Genomic DNA, 22,994 nt, shown 5'->3' with positions numbered 1-22,994 from the left:
TAATTACATTGCTTTATCTGTCAAGTGTCAAAAGTGAAGCCAGGAGGGGCGGCGGTGCTCTACGCTTTGCGATGTTATGTTTTTATATATGTGTGCATATATATTTACACGCAAAAATACGGACAGTAAAGTCTCACCTCCTCACTCGGCGCCAATAATAATATCCGTGCAATGCCCCTGAGGACGACCGTTATTTGTACCGGTCGAGTTACCTTTGACTTCCAATACCTTTGAGCCCTCGTATTGCCGAAAAAGTCACATTTACACAGCGCATTTGTAAAAATACGCACCGTACACACAGCTTCCCCAAAGCGCGGTAAATGTTCGGCGTGCTTTCGGCAGGATATCAGCACAGAGCTTTCTGAGCACAGTTAAATTCCAATAGAGCAGCTCAGTTACGCTGAATAAACAAGACGCCGAATCACCACCAGAAGAAAGCATTAGGACAGAAGAAATCGGAATAAGGCATGCCCTTTCTGTTTCCTCTGTCTCTTTCTTTCGGCGGTCGTTCGGCGTCTAGTTAATTGAGAGTAATGTACTAACTAGCCCAACAATGAGTTCGGCTGAATTACACCGAGATCGTGAATCTTGACGGTCGGTATCAGCCCGTTTTCATTTTTATATTTTGCGTACCTTTCAGCGGTCACTTCGGCTACGAGAACTAATTTGCAGTATCTCTCAAAGGCATATATAAAGCAAGCATCCATTAAGAGCTTTGAAGTTTCGTCCATCAAGGCTTGCGACGACAAGTCCTACGCTTAATAATGATAGACACGCAACGAAAGCCGCATCAGTAATATTGCCGATTAGCCGGGTGCCGCCGACGCGCCCAGCAGTTCTTGCGCGCGGCGCAACGCGCTTTCAGTACCGAGCGACTGCAGCGCCGCCGCTACGGTCGACGCGGAAGGCATCAGGCGGCGAGGCGCGTTCACGCCACTCGACAGTTCTAGTACACTCTAGCCGCGCGCAAGAACTGCTGGGCGCGTCGGCGGCGCCCGGCTAATGGACAATATTACTGATGCGGCTTTCGTTGCGTGTCTATCATTATTATGTTGATGTTCTTATTATAACATGGCATACTCATATTAACTATGTTGTTTGTAACGCTAATCGCATGCTCGGATATCTTCGCCGTAACTTCATAAAATCACCTTCTTCTGTCAAACTAATGCTGTATAAAACACTCGTTCGCACCAAACTCGAATATGCCGCATCGGTTTGGGATCCATATCACAATAACTTGGTGCATTCATTAGAAATGGTACAAAATAACTCTGTTCGATTTATAACTTCTAATTACAATCGAAACGCGAGTATCACACTAATGAAATCTAACCTTAAATTACCTTCACTTGCTTCTCGTCGTACAATGCTCCGCTTAACCCTTTTTCACAAACTTTACCACCATTCATACTTACGTGATTTGCTAATACTTTCGCCGCATTATGTTTCTCGCCGTTTGAATCATGCTCATAAGGTTGGCATCCCATCGTCTAAAACTGAATCATTTCGACAATCATACCTACCGCGCACATCAAATGATTGGAATTGCCTTCCCGCATCGCTTGTAACAATTTCAGATCATGACACATTTGTGACTGTATTAGCCAATTCTTTTAATACCTTGTAGTTGTTTTCATCTCATATGCCATATTTGTATCTCTATAAATAAGAACATTACACTGTCACCTGTTGTATTGTCACCTGCTGTATTGAATTGTGAGAACGATTGTTGTATATTGAGAAACATTCCTCTTATTTTTTACCAGAATGTATCCTTCTATTTTCTATTTTCCTCTTTGCCATTTTGATATTTGATATTTTTGTATTTTTTTTTGCCTATCATAATCTGTTGTTTAATCAGGAACATTGTTTTGCCTCTTTGTACTTACAAACTTGTTCGTTATTATTTTTACCACTCCCCTCTGTAATGTCTGTTGACCCTGAGGGTAAAATAAATAAAAAAAATAAAATAATAATAAGCGTAGAGCTTGTCGTTGCAAGCCTTGATGAACGAAACTTCAAAGCTTTCAATGGATGCTTGCTTCATATATGCTTTGAGAGATACTGCAAATTAGTTCTTGTAGCCAAAGTGACTGCTGGAAGGTACGCAAAATATAAAAATGAAAACGGGCTGATAGCGACTGTCAAGATTCACGACTTCGGCGTAATTGAGCCGAACTCATATTGCTGGGCTAGTTAGTGCATTACCCTCAATTAACTAGATGCCAAACGACCGCCGGAAGAAAGAGACCGAGGAAACAAAGGGCGTGCCTTATTCTGATTTCTTCTGTCCTAATGCTTTGTTCTGGTGGTGATTCGGCGTCTAGTTTATTCAGCGTAACTGAGCTGCTCTATTGGAATTTAACTGTGCTCAGAAAGCTCTGTGCTGATATCCTGCCGAAAGCACGCCGAACATTTGCCGCGCTTTGGGGAAGCTGTGTGTACGGTGCGTATTTTTACAAATGCGCTGTGTAAATGTGACTTTTTCGACAATACGAGGGCTCAAAGGCATTGGAAGTCAAAGGTAACTCGACCGGTACAAATAAAGGTCGTCCTCAGGGGCGTTGCACGGATATTATTATTGGCGCCGGGTGGGGAGGTGAGATTTTACTGTCGGTATTTTTGCGTGTAAATATATATGCACACATATATAAAAACATAATATCGCAAAGCGTGGAGCACCGCCGCCCCTCCTGGCTTCACTTTTGACAGTTGACAGATAAAGCAATGAAATTATAATGCGAAACATTGTCAAAAAGAAGTTTTTGCCAGGGCAGCGATAGAAGATCAGGGAAAGTGCAATATAAGGTGTCCATTGAAAACGAAAACTGGTTGTAGTGAATTTAGGCTGAATAACCGACGGGCTATATTTACATGTGCGCATTTTAGTATTCCTGAAATAAGCCCTGATGCATGAAGTTTGTGCCTCGAAGGTGCACGCGCGCCTTCGGCTCGGCGGCTTCCTGGTATTTTAAGGCCTGAGAGGTCGCATAACCGATGCATATTAACCGCGGAAGCACGCTGTTGAAACAAAATAGCCTTTCGGCATTAAAGAAACAGCGCAAAACTGGCAGAATTCAGGCGTCACTAATATAAATACGGTGGTAGAATTATTTGTACTCAGAATACTCATGAAACAGTCGAGCGCATTGGAGCTCATATAAGGATCAATGCTCTGGATATCGCAGAGACTGCCGGCGGAAGAATTGTAGGCTCTCGTCGCTGGTTGGTTATTTCTTCGTAGTCGGTGTTCGTAGTCACTTATGGTGTAGCGCGGCTCGAAGTGTTGCTTGCAAACCGCACAGCAGTCAGTGAGGAGCTAGGTGCATGTGCGCAAAATCTGATTGTAGCCTTCTTTGGGGGTCGGCAGGCTCCAAAAACAGGGAATATCTCGGCGCAATTTTAACACGAAAGTGTTTTATGCCGGGGTCCACCAAGACTTTAGTGACGTATTTCCATCACGGAAATGACGTCGAAAAAATATACACGATCAGATGGCAAAGAAAAAAAAATTACAGCATATCCACGGGTGAATGATGAAGAGCTTGGGTGAGGCTCCTGAAGCAATCATGGTCTCGGGATCGGCTTCTCGTTGAGCCCGTTTCGCAGCGGCGTCCTTGGAGCGCACCGTCACGGGATCCGCCTGGCTGCCGCCAAGGGAGCGCCCGCCGCTGCGCATCGTTCATGCTCCACCAACGATCCGACACGTACGGCGGCGATCCAGGAGAATGAGAGAAGCGCTCGCTCCCCGCGCAGCAGCCAAACGGAGAGCAGCGGCACTTCTAGCGCCATCTAGTGTTGATTCACACAAGCGCCATATTGCATACAATTCTATTGGACCAACGCCATCTAGGAAATGAGACGAGAAACGGTGATGACAACACGGATTGTGTACAGCGCTATCTAGAAAATCGTCCCTGAACTGCAGTTTGTATGTACTTCTATGAGACAGCGCCATCTGCCGTTTACGCCGGACAGAGATACTGCCGTTGACGCCGGACAACGGAGGCGTGACAAGGTTAGACTAAGAGGAGCTACGCCCCTAAAAGTTCCGTCGACGGGCATCGAACCTACGACCGCTTGGTCCGCAACAACAGATGCCGGGCACGCTATCCACTGCGCCACGGTCACAGACTCTAGACGCTTCACAAACGCGCCTTTTATATCGGGAGCGACTAAAAAGCCACCAAAACATGCCCGCGTTGCCAGACCACTTTTTGGTGCTGTCTCTAGGAAATTCCAAGCGAGATGTACCTAGCCTAGTCCCGTGGCTCTACGTGCGTGCGAGACCGCGAGTCGTTGATCATACGATTTAACCATGGAAGTGCAGGTGGCTTGATTTAATGGACGCACGAATAACGTGCATACTTGCTGATTTCTTTGAGAAGGGCCACTTTTTGACTAAGGGGCACGCAGTTCGCAAGGCGGGGGAACCAGTTTTGTTTCAGCTCAATGAGATCACTGCGCAGGCATAGCCGCACAGTGCATTAGGTTTCATTTTTGTGTTAACCTTGCTGGCGTATCAAGCGCATTAGTTTACGAAGCTGGTTCTTTTGGATGACGAAGTTTGAGACATGATGGGAACTTGTTTTGTGGTCCAGAACAGCCAGCTTTTCCCAAAAGGTACCTTAGAAAACGTTTAGCTCCAATATTCCGTGATGTAGTCACCCAATAATCAATATTATTGCTTCTTTTAAACAAATGCTTGTGGCGATCGAGCCGCCACGCGAACGAGCGTCATGCCGAAGCCGGCCTCCCTACTTGGAGCACAGTATGTGTGTACTAGGCGCAGCGATGCAGATTGCTTATTTTCTCATATCAGATCAGTGGAGTTCCCGATGCCTACCGGACACATCGTGGTGATGGATCTAGGCCATCCTCAACCGATATATGTCGCATATGCATGCATGGCTCCCATCACATGCGTGCGGTATCAAGCTAATATATGAAACACCATAGTGAATAACTTTTTTTACCTAGCTGTTCTTTATGAAATATTCTTTTTCATTGCGGTGCTATACAGAAGCACCAACATCTCCTAAATATCATATATTACAAAAAGTGTTTGTTTACGCCAGGAAAATCAATGTTCCTCACCACATAATGCTTCGGTGAACCGACCAATGTGTTACGAATGCACACTGTCGGCTAAGTGTATATACAGTAAAACTCGCATACATCGGAATCAAAGGGCATCGCTAAATAGCTGATATACTCGTAATTAAAAATGCATAAGATGCCTGCCTGAAGCTTAAATATAGTTGGTACATGTCTTGATATATGCTGAGCAGGGCTAGGCAAAGATACTTTGAAATGGTATCGCGATACGGTGCAAGATACTCCGGCAAGAAGTATTTTAGATGCAGATACAAGATACTTCTGGAATAAATCTATCCGATACGATACTTCCCATTTGTATCTTAAGTTACTTCGATACATTTGCAAGTTTGCTGTTATACATCGATATAATGAAGCAGGAAGCGATTTTAACAAAAATCTTTACTCGGAATTTTCTTAACTGCGACCAACTTTGCTTAACTTGAAAAAAATATCTCTTGGTGTCCCGCGAGTTCTGTCTTACATGCTCAAGATATATTAGTTTCATTCCGAAACAACTCAGCTTAACATGAGAGCTTTTTATACGCTACGCTGTCAATAGTTGTTGTTTGATACTTTTGTAATTAATGGGTGCTGCTTCTCTATTTGCCGACCAGCTAGCGGGTTGCCATCTGAATAAAAGAACGTTATTAAGAAGCCTCCGCATGATGGGGCGAATACCGCTATGCAGTTCTACCTTGTCCGTAAGCGCATTACCGTTTCCGCAATACCATATCACCCGAAATGCGGCAACAACGCTGGTAGCGATATTTTTTGTCACCGATCATGTTTACATTGAGCGCTTAAAACTGCAATGATTTATATTCTACTTACCTGCTGGCGAAAGCGTTCGTTAGCAACATATTCACTAACATGCAATCTTTTGAAATTTCTCCTCCGAGAGCCCTAGTGCCGTCGGGAATTGTCTCAGGCGTATTGTAGTGGCACGAAGCGTTGCAGGATACCACTGCTATTCAGAGTATTGACGCTTATTGCTCCGACTACAGTGTTCTAGAATACCCCTAGTGACGCGTCCGGCAAGGAGCGCGCGTGCCCGTTTGTGTAGACGCCACCAGGTGCCGCCGCTGCGCCTTTTTCTAGTCGACCGACCGCTGTCTCCGCCGCTGCGTTTGACCACGGCTGCGTGCGTTTTCATAGAGCGGCCGTGGCTTGACGCTGTCCGCGTTCCTTGTGCCCCGGATTCCTAGATTGCGAGACTTCTTAGCGAGATTTATTGTAGCAATTGCGTTCGCACCGAGAAATAGTCCAATGATTTTACCACCCATAAAAGGATTTTTTTTTTCGTAGGCTGAGTAATAAAGGAAGACGAAATTTGTGCCTCAGATATAAACAAACCCCGTTATACGGTGGTCAGTAGGTTGTCCTGGACCGCATACAGTCTCTTTGGTTTCGCTTTTTGGTATTTTATTTACAGCAGGGGCGTAGCCAGAAATTTTTTTCGGGAGGGGGGGGGGGGGTTCAACCGTACTTTATGTATGTTCGTGCGTGCGTTTGTATGTGCGCGTGTATATATCCGCAAGCAAAACTGAAAAATTTCGGGGGGCGGGGGGGGGGGGGGTTGAGGCTACGCCCCTGATTTACAGCCTGTCACAACGCATCACGAGCAGGCTCGTGCTCGGCTCGCGCGAGTGTTTACAACGGCGAGAGCCAAACGCGAGACGCGCGTCTTCACACAACTTGCTGGCCGAACTTCTTGCATAGCTTCCGCTATAGTTTACTAGAATAATTTAGCTTCCGCAAAATGCACCTGATGTATGAAACGGAGTATATAGTATAGTGTAAAGAAAGTTTCTGAAAACCACATCAACGCACTAGTATGAAAAGATCGACCGCTAGCTAAAATGCTACGGACCTGCGGATTCGTGGCGCTAATATATTGTACTAGAATATTCTAGCACACTATAATTGCGCTTGCACTTCGTGACATCGCCTGCGACAGTGGCTATTCGCAGTTTTGTTTTTATCACCCTTTGCGCAAACACGTATGTGCGCCTGTTTTTCTTCTATGGCGCAGTATTAGCACACTTAAATCGCGTGTTTTCACACTCGACACAAAAGCGCACAGCGATTTCTGCGCTAGGTTGCTATTATTGTGTACTAGAATTATTCTAGTACACTATAGTTGCTATGCCAGAAGGCGTACGACGGACGCATATTGATGATGGTAAAATGTTCGTGCAATATTGTCGGTACAACTGCGCCTATAACCGCGCCTAAACAAAATCATCCCGCGGCGTTGGCCCTTGCCCGGTTTCACGGCGTGCCTGATAATGACATCAAGCTGTTTTGAAAATTTTAACCCGGAAATAATTTTTTTCAGCGAAACAACGAAATCCGCCGCATCTTCCAACTCATGCCGTCGGATGTATAGTCGGGTGTAACGCTGGGAACGATCGAGCCGCATTGGTGTTTCTATTTATTTATTGACAACCATAATGGAAGTTGAAATACACACTTAACATATAATCACAGTACAAGCAGCACTGTTAGCACACCTGACTAGAACAGCTTGTAGCACGCAGATTTAGGTGCACCGACTGAGCTTGATATATTTGGATGCCTGGCGCCTTCTTTCATTACATTTATTCACGCTCTTTGTGAAGAAATGCAGCCTGGTTGTGATGTAGAAGGCAGTTAGTTCTGCTGTTAGAGATTCGCTGTGTTCAGGACAGCCAAGTTCACGCTGCCGCCTGGCTTTGACAACATTTAAGGCATCTAAAACACTGTCGGCGTGTAACTCAAGAGCACTAAAACAAGTTGTAAAGTCCTTTTCCAAATTTACCATGAACTGGTACAGAGGGGCAGCAGGATATAGGAGACCACCATTGTCTTTCATTAGTGTAAATTCGGCGAGTCTCAAATTTCCTGCTGCCTCTTTTGTCATTAGCAGTAAATTTAGGCAGGTTTCACAGCCTGTCTTCAAAATACACTTCCTCGCCACATAACCAGCAATATAAAAATGAGGCGGCTGTCACTAGATGCTACAATGCAGGGAGAGTGGTCTGGAAGTGTTTTCACCATAGCTGCCTCTGCTCCATCTATGTCGCCAACATCCAAGAACTTGTTAATTAGTTCCTACCTTCCGCTCGGAGAGTCTTGCTGGCTGGCATTTGCGTCCAATAAGGCACTTAGGACACTGGGCTCGCAATTTCCCTTAGAGACAGAATGGGCGAGGTTACTGAAGGAGAGGCAGTTCACAGTCACCACGAACTGTTGCGGTGTTGGATGAGAATTGCACCCAGAAGATTGAAGCACAATCCCAAAGAGGTGCTCGACAGGATCCTGGCTCAGTCTGCTTGTCATAAGGTACTTAAAGCCTACACTTCTTGATAGGTAGCCCAAAAGTGACAGCACACTTGATAAGGTCACTCGCAGTCCTGTAGCTGTTGATTGGCTTAAGAAACCTTGTTTTCCGTTTGTATGGAGTTCCCAACTTTTCAGAAGTGCCAAAAATGAATGCAGCTTATCAACCGATGCAGATCCTGGGCGCATGGCCTCAGCAGGAAAACGAGAGGTCATCAGTTGAATGAGGTCACGAACTGTCCTGAAACAGGACAGAGTTCATGAGCACATGTTCATCGAATCCCTTTCAGGCTGCTGTTGCTGTCATACTATGTTTGTTTTGGACGTGTCTAACAAAGAAACCAGCTCGAAATAAGAATGTCCCTTCCTTCGTTCTTGTCTGTAACAGGCATGCATATAAAGAAGTTCAACTACTCACTCAAAGAAATGCAGCGTTGCAGAGATGTCACCACAGGTATCCTCAATTGTTGATCTATGGAGTCGTAGTCCTTGAGTCACTTTCTCACTGAACAACTGGAAGGCCAGTGACACTCTCTGGACCTCAAAACTATTCGGGTTGGTGTGGCTTTGCGTGATTCCATGCAGGGCCTGCAGGGTCACGTTATTTCCGTCCCGGGCGATAGCAGTTCGCACTGGTTGAAGTGTCACCTGTAATAATAAAAATAAATGTCACCATGTTCACCCAGTGCACTAGGAATATGGTTGCAATGGCTGCGATTATGTGCTTATGAAAGACTTACACGACCATCTGGCAGCAGGTAGCCAGATCCAAGTAGTCCATTGCGTAAGCACTTTATCAAATGAGGAAAATCGGACAAAAAATATAGTTGCCGCTCTGGATGTACAGGATGCATTGCACTACAGTGTGTGCTTGTTGCAGATGCCCCTACACCAAGTATTTTCCACATTTTTCTATTCCATGCTGCCCCATCTGACGTGATAAAGTCAACCTTCAAGCCGGCCTTCTCCACCAAGATCACAGCTTCAAGTATAATCTTTGTTAACATGGCTCCTGTTACGTTTCGTTTCGTGGCAAATGCTGCAATTACCTGTGTCCACTTGCCAACAAAAGGGACAAACATTATGACCATGCCATGATCACAAACAGTGTGTTTGTCATCTTCTGAGGTGAATGGCCCAAGGTCTACAAAGCCTTCTATGTGGCCAGCTGTGGTGACAGAAAGTTGTTCGGATAGCTTCATCTCGTCCACTATAAGACCTCCATGTCGTTGGAAAAGGTCCATTGACGCTGTCTTTTTGCTGAGCACATCGAGAACTTTTGCGCTGAAGCCATATCCTGTCTTGTAAGACTTCAGGTATTTTCGTAGTGTTGTTTTACATGGCATCGTAAGTATGCATTCCTTGCGAAGGTGTTCGTACAGCTTGGGGCTCTTCATTTTCATCATCAAACATTCTAGCACCCACTCATTTGAATATTTCATCCCTTTGGTGCTTTGGTATGAGGATGCTTTGAACATGTGATGAACAGCCTCACGCTGTTTGGGTGGAAGGCTTGCTATTTTTTTGAGAAATTCATCTTCACGAATCATTGCGTTCTCGGCCGCCATGGCATCAAGTTGTCTTTTCAAGCTTGTGGTGCGGTTACTAAGGCGCAGTGCCTTTTGCTTGGCGAGCTTTAGTCGTTGAGATAGGGCTCGACTCCTAGACAGTGCCACACCCCTATTTGAAACACGCGACTTTCTCGTCAGAATCTGCTTTCGCACTGCCTTACAGTCCGCACAAACGCCGCCTGGAAAAAAGAAAAGCAGTGCACAAGTCAGTCTAACACATGTGAAATTCTGGCACGCCAATGTGGCGAAGTAGCAAGTGTTCAAAAAAGATAACTTACCGTGTAAAGAAACCTTGCCCTGGCACTTGGTGCTGAAAGTAGAGCCCCCAAATATCACAGTGGCAGATTTCAACCTTGCGGTCAAAATATGGGATAGGTCCCGAAGGTCACTTTCAGGCATTATTCCTTGACAGGTCACAACGCGGTCAATGTCCGTTAGCAAATGCTTCGCGGCGGCAAGGGAGTGTATAGTTGTCTCTTGGAACAGCACACCTCGAAAGTACACTTGAGCAGACACTTTGTCTTCGTGAGCATTGAAACACACAACCTTTTCGTGCAAGATTTCGAGCCTCTCTTGCTTTCGCACCGAGGTTGTAGCGAAAACGATGGCTGAATCAATGCCGCAGTTGAGGCGACACCACAGCTTCGAGGGAATGTTCACTGCCTGGAGCGAGCTAAACGTGAACGGTTCATTCTCCGTGAACTGTCCATTTTCATTTTGCGCACTGCCGCACTGTTTCTCATGAAGTGGTAGCTGTAGCTGACACTCTGCACCTAGTTCTTCATTTTTTGCCGTCTCTGCGCCCTTGCGTGGCTTCTTGCCTGCAGCCGGTACACTTGCCGCGGCTGCCCTCTTTCTTTCCGACCTTTCACTTACAGGTGTGACAGAGAGGTTGGACGCACAGTCGGGCAAAAGGGTAGGCACCGCGCCAGGCGCTAGGGATGGTTTCCCACGTGGAAGTCGCACTTCAGTGCCGTTAATGATATGGACGTAATCTCTCAATATGAATCGTGGCTCAAAGTGGCGCTCACATACCGCTGAAGATTCTGTCAGAGGCTTGTCTGTTCTTCGTAAATTGCTTTCCCACTTCTTCCGAAGTTCATCATCGGTTGGCGCGGCGAACAAGGACGCTTTTGGAGCACCGGGATAACCGCTGTGGCAGCCCAGAGCGAAGCAACGCGACTCTGTTTTTCTTTTCGGCATCCTACATGGTCTACTACATGGGAACGCCCAAGAAAAAAAAAAAAAGACCTCCAGCGTTTTTCACCAGATCAACCGCTTTGGAAGTAGCGTCGCACGGGATATATGCGCTCGGACGAGACAAGCAGACGCATAGCGCGTCTGCTATACGCGTCTGCTTGCGCGCAAGCCGGCCTGTCTGCAAGCCGGCTCGAGCCGGCTTGGTGACTAGAAAAAGGAGCAACAGCGCCACGGGTGGCGTCTACTGGCGTTTGCTTCAACCGGCCTATTGTCCCTCCCTCGAGGACGCGCCACTAGGAGAATATTCTAGTACACTATAGCTCCGACTATCTCGTGATTTGCAACAGCGAAAAACTTTACGGTGACCTAAAAAAAGAAAACCAATATATCTTAGTCAAATAGCAAGGCGGTTCCGTATCAATCACAGTGAATACGTTTGCACGTTGTTTTACGTAACTACAGAACCAAATATATAAAAAAAAATTGGCAGATCCCACGCCTTCTGGGAATCGGTTTCATGCGAAGCAATGAGCGAGTAGTTGTCTATGGTGCATTTTTTGGCTTTTATCCCAGTGTTACGAGGTGCATCAACGTGTTTTTGTAATCGTATACAGCTGTGTGCACATCGTGGCCTTACTATGGACTGACGTAAAGTCAGAACTCACTTTCTAGCACAGACGTCAGTATTGTCGAAAAGAAGTGCGCTTTACGATGCCATGATGTGAATATCATACGTAGCTTTCGTTAGCGTATTCCTCCGAGGTCGATCAACGCTTGAATAGAGCTTCCTGAATCATAGGAATACAAGTGCAATGTTTATTAAGCGGATCCAACACTGGAACCACAATTGCCGTTAATCCGACACGACGCCTGTATCAGAGGAGAAAATATGTAATCTTTATCACTTAGTTCTAAAATTAGATAGCCAGCACTGCAAGCACAATTGACGTTGCACCGACATTACGCCTGCATAGGGTCCATTTCCAAAGAAGTTTCAAGACGTGGCGTAGCTTTGTGGTAGGATACCTGACTGCCATACAGAATGCTTGGGTTCGATTCCTGCTGAGATCATGATTTTTATTCTTTGCATTCGTCGGGTCAGCGCTGCTAATGTCCATTTTTCTTTATACCCTCGAATTTAAATCACGAATGTCTGTTCTCGCCGTTCCTGGGATGATATAAAGTGTCGATCACCTGTGGCTCACACCCGCTTACACCGTGGCCCTTGTTATACTAGTATGCGCCACACGTGTCTTGAGGAAAGGGTTTGAGCTCTTACGCCACAGCAATTTCGCGTTATTCATGTCATGACCAAACAGTCATATTCGTCAAACCCTCTTACCCTCTCATGCCAATTTTGGTCTACACCAAGCTGAGGAGGCGATCACTAGAGCACCCCGACGTAGGCGGCTAGATAGATAGATAGAAACGCTCAAAGTGCCAAAAGTTCGCTAAGAAATGCTTCGCATTTAAAAGTGGTTAACCGCGACTGAATGAAACCAATGGAGCATGGTTTACTTTCATGTGGCGCTCATTGTTGCGCTTAATTTGTTGATTAACTGACGTCAATTATGCAGCGTTTTTAATATTCAGTTAGGACCAAGTGGGTGCCATCCCGTCGTGGAGGGCATTGCAAAACGACCGGTCCAATTTTTGGTGGCGATGTAGATGCTGCGTTGTGATTCTTTTTTCGATTTAAAAAGGAAGCCCATAAAATATCAAATGAAACCACGTGACTGCGCCGCTCGTGCGCTACCGTACTGCAACGCTCTCAAACGTGCTTGGAGCAAAACAACCGGCGCGCGAACTGTGAGCATATCGAGGACGACGGCGTTTCCTTGACGTGTGCGGTCGTCAGAAATGTTGATGAACTGTGAAGCCGATGCATAAAGCCGCAGCCGGTCATTTCGCAATGGTCCACGTGCCGGTTCTTTCACTCGAAGCGCGTTTGAGAGCACAGCAGTATGACAGTGCGCAAGGGCACTCACGTGGTCATGTTTCGCGGGCTTTCTTTTAATGGTATGCAAACGGAGGACAGAAAAAACAGCACTCATGCTGACAATCAAATTGTGATCAAAATAACCCCTTGCATAATTGAGCAGGAAGAGCAAAGTTACAGTACGCCAAGCTATCTTCTGTTACATAAGCGCTTGTTCTATGGCATCTAGCATCAGCACCTGTGGAGCGACAGTTTTTGAATCTGATTTGCCTGTAAGTAAATCTCATCGTATGTAAGTAAAACTTACATTCACGATGTCTTTTAAATCGTTCTCATGTGAAAGAGGCGAAATGCAAAGAAACGCCATTCCTGCATTCGTCAGACTTCGCAACGAAGCACCACGCAAGGTAAACTTCGATAACGACACTATAGGAACATCAGAATTTTCGCGAAAAGTGCTGTACGCGTTAGAGTACGTAGAATAGTACAGTATTTACGAGGAATTGTCATGGCACCGACACTAGTAAAAAGAAAGAAAAATAGCGAGAAAACCGAAGTTCGACTGCTCGTAGACGTTCGCGGGCTTGTTTTTGTCGAGATCGCGCGAGCGCCACCACGTGACTCCACCAATGGGGACGCGCTGACTTCGTAGCCTGCCCTCGACGGAGAACTCTGGCAGATTTATAAAAGAATGTCACTGTCGTTAGTTTTATTGAGGTAGCTTAGTGGCAGCAGTATCAGCTTGAGAAGCGTAGTTCAGCCACTGTTATTTGCTTCGGTCGGTGTTGTTTCTATAGGAGTATCTTGTATCTTAAGATACACGATACATTATTGAATGTATCGGAAATACAGATACAGATAATCGTCTTGCGAGACGTATCGCGATACAGATACAAGATACCCAAGGAGTATCTAAGATACATGTATCCTTGATACTGCCCAGCACTGAATTTTTACTGAGTATGTGCAGCTCAATGAAACGAAGACAAGAGAAGACACATAAACGACATAGCCAGTCTATGTCGTTTATGTGTCTTCTCCTAAATCAATATATATATATATATATATATATATATATATATATATATATATATATATATATATATATATATATATTGACAGAACGCTTTCATCGCACCCTCTCTGATATGATTGCAATGTACATAGACCCCGACCACTCGAACTGGGACGCAATCCTGCCGTTCGTCACGTTCGCTCATAACACGGCTACGCAACGCACCACTGGCAGATTTCTCCCTTTTTCCTAGTCCACGGCCGCTCGCCGAATTTCGCTCTGGACGTCTCGTTCCTTTCGGCTCCCGCACCCTCCGAAGTCTTTTTGTCTCGCCTCGCACACTGCCGTCATCTGGCCCGAATTAACACCGGCATCTCCCAGGAAGCTCGCAAGTCTCGCTACGACTCCACTCACCGTGCTGTGACTTTTTCCCCTGGAGACGAAGTTCTTCTATGGGCTCCGCTGCGCGTTCCTGGCTTGTCCGAAAAATTCACGAGGCGCTTTCTTGGACCTTACAAGGTCGTTGAGCAAACCTCCCCAGTTAATTACCGTATTTCACCTCTTACAACTCCTTCCTATCACCGTTGCCGGGGGACAGAAATAGTGCATGTTTCTCGTTTAAAGCCGTATACCCGACGCCTTACGTAGGAGGAGGAGGAGGAGAGGTTGAGGAATGGAAAAGGCGCAACTTCTGCAACCCTAATTGGGAGAACGGCTCAGCGCCACCTTACGTAATACTGTCACGCGGCCAGAAGGCCGCTTCCAGCGCGAGGGGGAATTAGTGTGAGCGTAACAAATCAGTGACTCTTCTTTGTCATCTCGACATATCATCATCGTTTGTGCAACTTTCTCATCTGTATATATCATCATCATTGTAGAACAGCTCGAGCTAGACTCGAATAAAGCGGTGCCTCACAATATATATATATACAGTAGAACCCCTCTGTTACGTTCCTCACTGCTGCGTTTTCCCGGCTGTTACGTCGTTTTCCGCCGGTCCCGGCGTAGCTCCCATAGGATACAATGTATTGGGAACCCCGCTGTTACGTCGTAACTGTCGTACCGTTCCCGTATGATACGTCGCGAAGTGTGCTCGGAGCCGACCGAGTGACTACCAAAGAGAGCGGCCATGGTGCATTTTCACGCAGCTTGGCCTCGTTTGACCGTAATATTAGCCGCATGAGAGGTGCAAGCAACAGAATCTTTCAATTGATGCAAACAAAAGCATGGCCTTCGAGATTCAAATTGCAAAGATGGCGTCTATGACGTAACTGCTCGCGAAAGCAAGGCCTTCGAGATTGGCATTTACTATTGACATAAGCATAGCCTTTGAGATTTGTATTGCACAAACATGGCGTGTATGACGTAATTGCTTGCGAAAGCAAGGCCTTCGAGATTGGCATTCACTTCTGCCATCGCGTTGGCGTAGACTCATCATCATCGTTATTTGTCGGAGAACGGGAGGAGTTCGAGCTGGTTGGAGCTCGCATGGTCGTGCATGCGGTTCGCGGTCGGACTCGCCGCGCCGGTCGTGATTGCGTGTGCTTAGTTCTTTCATGCCTACAGCTGTTGGTGTTAAAAAAATCACATACGTTGATTACATTTCTGTGGATGAAGCCGTCCTAAGCCCCGCGTTTCTATCCATCGACTAGATCGCGGCTGAGCGCGTTAATTTTCGTGCTGCTCGTAAGAGTTGAAATAAAATTCTGTACCACTAAATATTTTGCCGTTTTTCCTGTTTTTCGCCTCTTACGTTTCCCGTCTCTTACGTTTATTTCCTACGGTCCCTTCAAAAACGTATCAGCGGGGTTCTACTGTATATATATATATATATATATATATATATATATATATATATATATATATATATATATATATTCATGCGTCTTCGGACTGTCCCTAGACAATTCTTCGTTGTAAAGCTGCTGTGAATTCGTTCAAGTTTTCCCATTACTTATTTTTCATCAACCTGCTCGTGTGAAACGTGTACGTATATAGTACCAGACAACACTTTGCGCCACTGAAGCATCCTGGCGATACTCTTTCCGGCAACTAATTGCAACCACAGGTGGCAAGCTTCATAGCGTGGCATTTAGTTTTCGTCGCATTACACCCCTGTGTAGCGGTAAAACTTACAAAGCAATTCCTTCATTGTGGAGCGCAAAGAAATCCGCCGCCCATATTTTGACTCGTACCCTGCTTGTTTACGCCATGCTTGCACTGCCCTTTGGATTCAATGCACTATATATTTACATTATATATACGTGCTACAAGATGACAGATTCACTATAGTCAGCTTTAAGGCATTGCAGCTGTGTTATCCCACAAAGCATGTATTGTGCATCGGTGATTCGTTCTGCAGCGAAGCCCACCAGCAGGGAAATCGTAACTGCCACATACGTTAAATGATGATTTGTCTTCTTTAATTACAAAAAAAGGCGCCCACGCAGTCTTCAGTCACCGTATGAGCACCCAAACGTCTAATAAATGCGTAAGTACATAGCAAACGTTTCTTCAATTCTTCTACCCCCCAGGCAAACGAATTAGCAGCAGCCCTCTACATTAGAGAACAGACCAAGCCACTTCTTGGAATAGCTTGGAATAGTGTCATGGAGAAACTTAATTATGCCAACAGAAATTATTACAAGATACCAATGAATCACGTGGCCTGAATTCAGCGTGATCGCATAGTGTCAACTTGCTGCACAATTGCGACGAGGCGCCGCTACGGATGTCTAGTTCAAACGCCATGGCTGCTTCATTTCAGGCCAAATATTAAATGCGCAGATGATGGATTTCTTAGCGCTGCTGATAGTCTTAAGAATCTGTATAAATTCAAGCGAACACTCGCGAGGTAACATAAATCAGGGCATGCACCGACATTTTAACGCAACGCACACTCTCGAGTGCCTCAAGTTTCACCTCACCTGATGACCGTCGGAGACATAGGATTCGAAGGGGATCGCAAAATAATTCGATATATCCATTATTACAAATGGAAAATACGCCTGTAAGCTTTTATATTCACACGTCTCGGACAGTCTCATGACATGACTGATTCCTTGAAGTTGCTTCGAAGCCGTAAATGTTTTATCAAAGACTTTGCGGCAGCGAACCCTTCTCGGCCACGAAGGGCTAGAGCTTCGCAGCGTGACGTTTAGTTTTCTTCGCATAACGCCACTGTGCAGCGGTGAAGCTTAACAAGGCAAATCCCTCATTCTGGAGCGCACTGAGTTATACCAGGCGCTTACATCGGAACACCACTGATACCTTGAAGCGTGAACTTGTTGGCTAGATGGTTCAACCTAACTTGAGGGAGCAGCGCGAAAGACAGGGACAGAAAAGGCACACACACACCCACACGTAGCGCAGTATGTGTGGCTGTATGTGTGCCTACTTCTAAGCAAACACTCGCGAAATAACACAACAAAGCATGGCACAGATACACAAAATATTTAAAGAAGACACGCCATCATGTGCCTCTAACTTCAAGTTTCAACTCGACCTGTCAACTACCCAGGAACATGCACCCGGAACACGACAAGGGAAGACGACAAGCACGACCACGATTGTTACAGCAGAGGCTCGCGAACTATAGCAACAAAGAGAGCGTGCGTTACACGGATGCTGCTAAGTATCGAGGGGTAAACAAATATGTAGCTAGCGTGGTGGATGAAACAGGTAGGGAACTCGCTGCCGCTTCGACACATGCAAATGACGCAACTACCGCAGAAGAACTTGGCATTGCGTTAGCAATAAGTAGAAGTTCTTCAGTAACCATAGTGACGGATTCGCAAGAAGCATGTCGAAGATTTCAAAAAGGGTCAATAAGTAAATCAACCCTTCGAATCCTCCTAACGTGCGACTTCGAAGATGCAAATATCCTCTGGACACCGGGGCACGAATCCCTAGCGGGGAACCGAGCGGCGCATGCCGCAGCCCGAGAGCATACACACCGGGCTACTCCGCAGCAATATTCGGACTCCGAAAATGAAGAGGAGCCAATACCAAGAAAGTACTCCGACATACTCGCGCACTACAGGAAGCAACGACGCCACTATCCAGCGGCTCATAAAAGGCCTACTAGAGAGAAGCAGTGACTTGGAGAAGGCTACAGGCGGGTACCTACCCGCACGGTACACTACTCCACGCAATGTACCCCGGCAACTTTAACAGGCACTGTACATACTGCCCGGCCTCTGCTAACACCCTGTACGACATGGTATGGGGATGTCGCAACAACCCAAGTATCCCGCCCATAGACGAACTGAACGTGGATGAAAATCCGGAAGACCAGTGGGAGGCGCTGCTGACGTCCGCGAACCCTGAGGACCAGCTCCGGTTGGTGGACAGGGCTCGAGCGTCAGCTGCAAGCCATGGCTCCCTGGAATGAGGAAGTCACCCACCTCTGGACGAAGAGCACGCGCGCCTGGTCCCTCAATAAAGTTTAATTCTCTCTCTCAACTCGACCTCTCGTTGCTCTCGTCTGCTCTCGCCAACTTGACTAGGCAATTTCTGTGTTCACCACGGCGGTAGTTTTGCTCGGCAGCACAAGGTAGCCAACATGAAACATGCTTACACCGCTAACATCGGGCGATCTTTAGGTGGCTTTTTAGGCTCGTGCTTTCATATCTACCACTCTCCCGGTCGGCGGGGTGGTGTGGCCCTCTGGGAGCGGTAAAGTAATTCGTCAATACTGTGGCCTCCGCGATTAGCACCTGCAACGCGTTACACGTCCCTCCCATTCGGCGCGTTTTCAATAGAAGTTCAATTTTGTCAATGCCTTAACACACCGTAAGGTGGCGACCTTAGCCAAGCGTAGTAAAAGCGTCGGCCTCGCTCGTAGCTCTGCGACGCGCGCGTGCCTCACCCGACTGTAAACACCGCGTTCTTCGCTCACGCGCTCACCCCTAGAAAAATCACGGCCGGGCTACCGGGGAGGCACGACGCGCTTTGCGTTTCCCTCTAGTCCGGCCGTGGTGTTCAATCACATTTTAACATGCTGCACGATGGCGACCAAGTTCTGCGTCCAATATGCGACGCTCTTGTGGCTATCACATCTCGTTCTCTGATTACGCGTTCACCGCTAACTACTACAGCTACCACAAGGGTTTGTTTAATCTTTGAACATGGACGTTAGTCGTCGGCATGGAGATGTACCACCAAGCATCAAAGTGGGTGCACCCACGTTAAACGGTGATATAGCTGCTAGACATCAATATACATTGTGCAAACTCTCTTATATCAATGTACAGTAAACATTCAGTTACTTCTATAAGGGAACGTTTGCTTTCGTGTTATCCAATTCGTATGACGGAGGGATCAACCATGTTTTTTTCTTATTTTTGTACCTCGTGACGTGAACTGATCAGGTGAGGAAACGCAGAATGCTCCAACGCAATCATTTTCATGTGTATACGCACACCGTAGCGCTGGTTATTTAGTTCAAGATAAAGAGCTGGCAACGTTCACCGAAAGCCATCCGTAAAATAGTCTATCGAATCCAGTTATGGCGGCCAGTAAAGTCTCTAGTGGCTTCTTGCCAGAGTCCTGTTAATAGAGAGTTTTACTTTACGAGTTTTTACGTTCCGCTGAGCAGCTTGGCGGAGTGGGAACGCGAATGTTAAGTTCCCTCCGCTTAGCCGCAAGCGGGGCCACGCCTCGGTGGCCTAGTGGTTGTGGCGCTCGACTGCTGACCCGAAAGTCGCGGGATCGGATTCCGGCCGCGGCGGCTGCATTTTCGATGGAGGCGAAAACGTTTGAGGCCCGTGTACTAAGATTTAGGTGCACGTTAGGGTGTATCCACACGACGGACCGAATCCGTCTTTTCCGCCGCGGACGGCGCATCACGTGACCCCGCGTCACGGATTTGTGCCATCCGTGCCGCGTCCACGGACGTCGCGGACGGAAAATGCCAAGCTCTTTTTTGCATTCGGACACGCGCGGAATAACTCAACAGATTTAGCCGAGGGTGCCATTATAGGTCTGGCAACAAGCGCTGCTTTTTCTTTTTCTTGTATGGTTTCGTATATTTAGCCGATGAAGATTTATTTTATTATTGCCAGATATCTATCTATTCAAGACCTTGCAGGCGATTTCCAACACAACGTAATGCCGGCTCTAAAAGCGAGGCTCTCCAAGTTTGCGCGTAGGTTAAACTGAGGTCTCGGATGCAACTAATATGAGCAATGTTTCGAGCAGAAATGCACAGACGTGCAACACTTGCCCGAAGCAAAGTACCTTAGCGTGACCTGCAACCTTGTTTCCGCTTATATGGCTCGCCGCATCACGGGGTCCTGTCGTTCTATGCGAGGTCCCACGAGCGACAGCAACTGGACAAGCTGCCTCTTGACACTCGCAGCAGCCTCCTGTATTATTCGGTGTCACTAACCAAACGCTCACCGTACAGTTGGTGTTGTATACCCAGATGCTTGTTAGCGATGTAGTCCTTTTGCCAACAAGATCTTTTTGCAGGAAAGAAGAGCGCTTCACCGTCTAATTCTGATAATGCAACAGCCATTGCAGCTAATCGTCGCTTTCTTTCGAGCTCCATCTTCAACTTAAAAGAAACTCTGCGCCATAGACGGAAACATAAAAACCTTCAATTCTTTTGCTAGCACTTATTGTGTTTTCGACTTAGAGTCACTGGAAAATCAGAGTACCGCAAAGGTAGGCTGCACGCGGGCAACATTGGGTGGCGGCGGCCATTTCCCTTCCAGACCGTCCGGCGCGTTGCTAGCGTGTGTTCAGAAGTGACCGATCTTTTAGCCTCGGTGCCGTGTTACGCTCGGAGGAACGGTATTATGTTTGTGTGTTTCTTCAAGAGGATATTAGAAGTTATTTCGAGTCATCGACAGGTATGAATCGACCGCGCGGTTAGCGGTGTAACTAATGAAACTTACGGCGAATGTTGCCATGTGCTCGCGAACTCTCTTCATGGCTTCATCGGTCTCTTTTCGGGTCACGCCCGGGTGTGTTCGCTAGGTCCGGAGCTATAAACATGGTTGCATTAGCGCAGTGACATCGTGCGAGATGCTATTTACTTCGACATGCATTTGGTGAATCTTGACTGTTTGCGCTAGCTTTGCAGTCGGTGTTAAGCTTCACTGCACTCAAGAACGATATCGAACAACATCGAGAACATTCAACATTGCGTCCTTCGACTGATCGCTGACGCATAGCTTGCTTGCACACCATGCTTGCTGTTCAACTGGTTGATATGTGTAATAGAAGTTCTGTGTGTACGGTAATTGGAAGTTGTGCGCAACGTTTTGATTCGGAACCCCAGCAGCCGAACGCACGCGCGAATCGCCGTGCGGTAGGTAAGGTGTATCTCATCTTACGATACGTAGAAAATAGGCCATCAAAAATGACTGACATCACTACATAATTGTTTCATTTCCTATTTCTTGTCTCCTTAATATTCCCAACGTTGCAATGAATTTGCAAATATTTGCTGTGTTCCGACAAACAGTTTTTTTTGGCGTTGCCAGCGCGTGAACAGCTTGGGGTTTGGTTTCTGCACTGCTGCACATTTTTTTTTTCATAATGCACTCTTATTAAAACTTCCTCGGCACGGTGCTTTATGTTCTCTTGATCAGAAATAGCACATCCCGGAATTTTTAAAACGCATGCTACTGCAACACAGTATGTGTGTAGACCTAGGGCTAGCATAAAATCGACTCCCTCAATGCGTGGGATCTGCTTTTTTTTTTGCTGTGACCATTTCTCACCAACTATACAGTATTTTAGGGGACGCTCGGCGCAATGCAGCATTAGCAGCATTTCTTTTGCAACAAATTTAAAAATACGCTTGATAACATTGCCTTATACCAAGCTTATTAACAGAGCTCCACGCTTCTGTTTTGTACAATGGCAAATGATCATGCCTCAGTTGCCTTCAAGGTATACCAGTAAACAGTTATTATTTTAATAAATCTTCGATTTCGCTCTCGTGTGTGACACGCCTATAACCCAGATAGCATGCGTAATCTGTTCAACAGATCGAGATATAAACAGCCAAGCAAATAGAAATGTATGTAATTTTCAATATTACTGACCATAGCGAACTGAAAAAAATGTTGAAGTATCCTGTCGCATAAGATCTTTTCCAGCAAAGTTAGTGTAGTTCACTGCAGGACGGAGTGTTATTCGAGGGGGGCGAATTCATTCAGGCCAACTATGCAGCCACGTAGAACGGCGCACTTTGACAATAATTTTTCCCACACGGCAAACGAGATTCCCAGAGTAGCTCACCAGTAACGTTCGATTGCTGGTGAGCTACTCTCTTCTGGCATCTGCATGCAGTGTCGTAGCCAGGGGGTGTCACACCGGGCCCGTGCCCCCCCCCCCCATTTTTTTCCCCGTGACATAGATAGCACGAAATGACACTCGACCACATCTGCCTGCCAGGCCCCACTTCAGATCAAGGAGGTGCCCCCCCCCCCCTCCAAAAATATGTCTGCTTACGCCCCTGTCTGCATGACGCGTTTAAAAAAGCGACGAAGTACCTCTGGGGACCGTGGTACTGCTAAATGTCCGGCCACGCTCTGCATTGAACGCGCCTGCACCCAAAGCGCTTGGAAGGGATATGGCGGGGAGAGGTCACGTGAAACGAGTAAGCCAATCGCGTCGGCGGCGGCGCACGGAAAACAGATGCGATACTCTCAAATTTTTCCAGTGACTCTATTTCGACTTTCAGACTGCTCGCGCCATCTAGAGAAAAAAGGAACAAGCAAGCATTCGCACACTAATATGACCTCTCAGATTTGGTAGCTATCGCAGATCACCGAGCTCATGTTTTGCCAATAGAGGCAGTCGCTAAGCCTACAGCTCTCAGAAGGCG

The 22,994-nt window shown here is 46.6% G+C and overlaps 1 protein-coding gene across 1 annotated transcript in view; it reads left to right on the top strand.

The window, feature by feature from the left end:
* The first annotated feature begins 16,495 nt into the window (after positions 1 to 16,495).
* The window catches only part of LOC119402231 (uncharacterized), a 134,326-nt gene continuing 127,827 nt past the window's right edge, over positions 16,496 to 22,994 (top strand). The window contains exon 1 of the mRNA XM_049418554.1: positions 16,496 to 16,640. The gene's annotated coding sequence lies outside the window, so the exon portion shown is untranslated. The remainder of the gene's footprint in view (positions 16,641 to 22,994) is intronic.

This window comes from Rhipicephalus sanguineus, chromosome 8, assembly GCF_013339695.2.
Source record: "Rhipicephalus sanguineus isolate Rsan-2018 chromosome 8, BIME_Rsan_1.4, whole genome shotgun sequence".
Lineage (NCBI taxonomy): Eukaryota > Metazoa > Arthropoda > Arachnida > Ixodida > Ixodidae > Rhipicephalus > Rhipicephalus sanguineus.
Note: the sequence above shows the minus strand (reverse complement) of the source record. Positions and strands in the feature narration are given on the sequence as shown.